At 34.4% G+C, this 5,726-nt stretch overlaps 1 pseudogene; it reads right to left on the bottom strand.

The window, feature by feature from the left end:
- Positions 1–3,059: 3,059 nt before the first annotated feature.
- On the bottom strand, positions 3,060–5,182 carry LOC143613854 (protein RGF1 INDUCIBLE TRANSCRIPTION FACTOR 1-like; annotated as a pseudogene).
- Positions 5,183–5,726: the final 544 nt, after the last annotated feature.

Raw genomic sequence — 5,726 nt, 5'->3', positions numbered from 1 at the left:
TCGGCCCACGCCTTCACTTGATCTAGTGTTTGGCGAGGAACCTTCGTTCGTTTTTCCAGTTGGGTATCGGAGAACCCCAATGGAATATTTACTCCACTTGCCCCGGCTTGGGTAGTCGGGGTAGTGTTCGTAAGGATTGTATAACCGCCGGTGTTCCCCCCAGTTGCTGGGGTTGTTACCGGGGTTTCTTGGTCGGTTACTGGCCTTTGAACCGGAGTAACGTTAACCATTTCTTCGGAAATTGTGAAAAAACTAAAGTAGTTCTAGCTTTTATACACGGATGGCGCCAATGAAGAAACACTAAGTGACCCGGTACAGATTATAGATAATCTGGGGGTTAAGTAATGTTTCCCACGGATGAGGTCTAGCTGAGAAGGCTGTTCTTCAGGAGACCTGCAAAACAAACACCGTAAGCTCGTCACTGAGAAGGGGGGGGTTCCTCCTTGTGACCACCCTCCGGCGTGAGAATCAGACTAGGTTGCTCTGAATATAAGTGTATATTAAGAGATTGCTAGATAACTGGATAGCAGATGATCTTACCATTCCAAGATATTGGAGTATTTATAGCCGAAGGTAGGTTTCCTAGAAGGTACAGCCGGCTGAATAGTATTCCTGTTCAACCAACAGTGGACTATGCACAGGCCATACTGGTTGGTGGGTAGGTTACGGCCAACAGTAACAAAGTCGGCTGCACTATTCCACCAACTGTAGATTATGCACGTCCTACTTACTGTGGATTGTACGCAGGCCATGCTGGTTGGTGAATAGGTTACGGCCAACAGTAACACTATTCCACCAACTGTAGGCCGCGCATGCTCCTCAGTAAGGGTTGGTGAGTAGGCAGCGGCTAATAGTGACAAACAGTACTAGAGGGTGCTCCTCCTCGCCCTGTTGTCGATGAGCTGTCACCCTGTGATTGGCTCATGGGCTGTTCTGGTCAGATCGTCTGTCCTTTCCATACCTTGGTAGGTATGGTACAAAAGATCTTTCAGAATCAGACTGGCTCATTTAGGCGGGATTGTTCCCGCCTTGCTCATTCCTTCATGTGACTACTGAAGTAGCTAGTGTCTTGTGCGTGTAGCCCTGCTGTCTGCGGGTAGCCTTCCCTGATGGCTTGTATCCGCAACTGCGGGAACAGGCGGGGTACTTCACCATTGGGAGGCTTTCCCTGCGTGTTCAGCTTGTGTACTGCGCGTAAGATCCTATGAGCATGGTGGGTCCTGCGGGAGCAGATGGCCTTTGCGCAGACGTCCCTGTTCAAGGTGAGTCTTGCGGGACCAACTGATCTCTGCTGGGACCTACCTCTTCAACTGTTCAAAATTTTGTATAATGAGATTATCGGATTTGCACATTGTTGTTTTTCTTGTCTAGGAAAAGAGGGAAATAGATAACAAGAGAATTGATATTTTTTTTCTTAGCATAGATGCACATGTAAACGCATACGTTGAACAGCTATGACGCAACGCGTTAAGGGTCAACTAGTGTTTATTACTAAAAGTCTAAAACTAAAGGAGAATAACAAGAACCATAAATACATTTAAAAAGTGGCCTTTGAAACTGAATGCTAAATTTGACTTTCATATTTGCAATTTTAATCGGACACATCTCTATAAGAAAAAAAAATGTATTTTGGTTATTTCATCATATAATATAATAAGAAAAGTTAATTAAACTTTATAACCCAACAGTTTTACAACATTGAAAATCCCTTAACCCCGAACTTATTAGACTATGTGTAATGGTTTAACTTAAAATTTAAAACTGAAAAAACATTTTATTGCATGGCTCTTAGTCAATTAGTCTTACTAACTTTTTCACTAAAACACGCCTAATGGTTTAACTGAAAAACACAAATTAAGTATTAATTTTTTTATAAACATGCGAGTGTAATATTTTGATTGATTGGAATTAGTTGTGGCTGCACAATTTTGAGCCCCTTAGCCCGTTACCTGGTTGAAACCCGAGAGGGGTGTTTGCATTTTGACGCGTATACTGTGGAAAATATTTTTGGTTTGGCAGACGTTAAAGAGCCCATGTCGCTTTGGCGTTCGCTACGTGTGGTTTTACCAAGAACTAAAATTCTTTACTTAAGCTAAACCACGTAGACCATCTGTGTAACCAACTCGAAAACTTACGTATCAAGTTTACCAAACAATAAAATTAATAACAAAAACCTTTTGTATTTGCCAATTTCTTAAACAACTTGTAACATGTTAATTATACATCAATCAAACTTTCATCATACTTAACACTTTACGACCAATGTTTTAAAAACCGGTATGTTATTCTTATCGGATTTGGTTTAAAAATGGTATAACCGGTTGAATCGAAATGTATCGAAGTTCAACCAAATTGAATAGTTTACCTTATAGTTCCATATAAATAGAACTTCAACTTAAAAAATAACATCACACATGAATCAAACATCACAAATGAACAATTTTCGAGTCAAATAGGAAGTTTGTAATTTGTATACAAACTTAATCAATTACAAAAAATGTAAAGAAACAACCTTGGATTTGCAGGATACAAAATTTTAGCGAATCATCGTTTACTGCGTTTACTCGTTTCAATTTTATCTGCTCGGTTAAAAGTCATTTTTAAAAAACATGGCTGCAAAGATATCAAAAATATTTTGGGTTTAAAACCGGTTTAAACCGGTATTTTTTTTTAAACCAACGGTACGATGATCTAGCAAACCGCCCCAAAATACCGGACTTGAATGCCGATAAAAATTTGATATAACCAGTTTAACCGGTAGATACGTACCGGATTTTAAAACATTGTTAACAACCAAGATTATGACATACGAGAATGATATAAATAAATATCATGGACACATAATGAAGCATGTCATGTATAACAAGCTTTTAACAAGTATTATATTAGCACTAGGAAAGACAAATAAAATGAGGTAAACACATGTATCATCCACCATCTCAAGGGACTTATAAGTAAAAATAATAATAATAATTGTAATATCACTATGTCCCTTAGCCACCATGCACCAAACGTACGGAACCAAAGCCATCAAATAAAAGGTGACCGACGGGGCATACCCTTTCGTCGGTTCACGGAGTACGTCGTTAGAGAAACAAACGGTTTGATATCAGAGTCTGGTGTTATTAGCCAGTCTTCCGAACTCAATTCCTGTAGCGTTAGAACCTCGCACTCTTATAGGAATCCTGACATTAGTTCTTTACTTGTCATAATATGATGAATCTATGCACACAAATAAAAATAAATAAATGAATTTAAAAGGGTAAACTTGTACGATTATTTCAAGTTGTGTGAAAAAATGATGTAAAATCCGAGATTGCAACAAAACATTCGTATGATTTCTTAAAAAACAAGAAATTAAATTGCAACAAAAAAAATTGTATGATTTTTCTTTTGTGTGATTTTTTTAATGCAAGAAATTCAAAATTTGTAACAAAAAGTTTGTATGCTTTTTTTACAAAAAAAAAATAAGAAGAAATCCAAAATTGCAAAAAAAAAAAAATGTTTGGTATTTTATTTAAAACAAGAAATTTAGGATTGTAACAAAATTTTGTATGATTTTTCTTTAAATAAGAAATTAAAGATTGCACATTGTTCCAAGAGTCTTGAGGTCTGAAAAATTTGCCAAGGTAGATAAGATCCTTTAATGAAAACACAATTTACCATAAAATCTTGGAAATTAATACTAGAAAACAAGAATTGTTTATAAACATTTTTATACCTCAAGAAATAAATTTACATGTTAAGAGTTATTATTATACCTTGCATGAAATTGAGCAGAAGGGATATGGATCTTGCAAGCCTCTTTCACAACTTATGCAATTGTTACTTAAATTCCTACAAGCTCTTGTTTGGGGCCTTGATTTCAAGAACACAACTTTTGCACTATTTGTAGTGTATGCCTAAATACAATTCACCCCAAAAAATAAATAAACAAACTAAACAATACTCAAATAATTCTCTCCAAAATTAATAAAAATAAATAAAGTAAATTAAATCCAGTTAACTCACTTGAACATAAGAACAATCCATTAATTTCTCAGCATCTTCAACCCTGATTACATCATTATACACATATCTCCTTATCTGCAAATCAATTTCAATTCCAATTAAATTTAATAATATTATAAATAAAATAATAATTATTATTAAATTTAATAATATTGTAAATTAAATAATAATTATTAACATTATGAATATAATTATATAAACCTGTATAAAATTTTGTATATTCTAAGAATAGCATCAATATAATAACAATAAAAGAAAAGTTAACGTACAAATGAAATTAACGTGCTAACTGTGAGAATTAAGTAGAGTAATAATTACTCTACTTGTATATATAATTACTTTATTTAATTCTCACAACTAGGATGTTAATTTCATTTGTATTTGATCCAAAGTTCCAAAACCATAATAATTGTAAATACGTTATTACGAGCCAAGACCTAGTCGCAAATCGATACGTTTACTCGTGTTCATACATTAACGGAATACTCTATTGATCATCAATACATTACATGAAGATACGTTAATGGAGGTTTAGAGAGAATCCGGCAGCATAACGTTACATTAGATAAATATGGCACAGATCTCTATGCAATTCAACTATGGAAGGCCTATTTATAGGCATGTTCCATTCGTTAAAACAGTAGTAACGTATGAGACATCTCATTCGTTAACTATACTAACGAATAAGTCTTTACATAGCCCCATTCGCTAAACACTCTTAGCGAATGGGTATACCTTAACGAATAAGTAATCATTCGTTACACTGTAGTAACGAATGAGCTTCTAACTTAACAGATGAGTCTAGTCTTTAACGAATGAGGCCTCATTCACTAAACATGCTTAGCGAATGAGCCTTTATACATTAAGTGTAAAGACTAAACTACCACTATCCTATTCGAACAGCTGCGGACACCAAATCCGTGCCCTTACAATAATAATAATAATAATAATAATAATAATAATAATAATAAATTAAAACCTGTAAAAGACGATGAGAATGATGAAGATGAAGACAATGATTGCAAATAGCTTCACAACACTCAACACAAAACATGTTCCTTTCATTGTTTTTTGCATCTTCATGAACCAAACAAGAGTTAAAGAATTTTTCAGATAATAAACATTCAAGCCATGTAGGCATTGTAGTTGAAGAAGATGATTCCACCTGCAAGATTGGTTGAACTCATGAGCAAAATTTAAAATTGAATAATAAAATGATTTGGGAAATTAAAAAAGATTAAGCCCACCATTTTTGTTTTTGAAAATTTGATGGAATTTGGAATAATATGAAGAATGATAATAAAGAATGAATGTATAGTAGAGTTATGAAGTCATGGTGGCCGGAAAGATTTAACGGTGAAGGTTAGTGGTGGTGGGGGTGTATAGGTTAGTGGAGTGCAATGGTGCTACTATTTGTACGGTGGATTTATATAATTTATAGTAGGTTAATAAATATAAAAAAAATGATTTTTGATTGAAAATATTTGAAAAAATATGATCAAGTTTTTGTAAGATTTGTAATATGGGTGGATTGATGGTAGGGGAATGATGATGTATTAATTTATTTACAAAAATGTACTATTTTGTTATCTTTTTTGACGAATTCGATATTGATTTATTCATTAGTTTGGGCATCGACGAGGGAAATTTTTGGCAGCATAAAAGATTTTGAACGGAATTCAAGGTTTACAAATATGTAACATTTTTGTTACCTT

This window comes from Bidens hawaiensis, unplaced genomic scaffold (assembly GCF_021521415.1).
Source record: "Bidens hawaiensis isolate Kalapana, Puna unplaced genomic scaffold, B.hawaiensis_p1.1 tig00038491_1, whole genome shotgun sequence".
Classification (NCBI taxonomy): Eukaryota; Viridiplantae; Streptophyta; class Magnoliopsida; order Asterales; family Asteraceae; genus Bidens; species Bidens hawaiensis.
The sequence above is the reverse complement of the archived record's forward strand: the minus strand, read 5'-3'. Positions and strand labels throughout refer to the sequence as shown.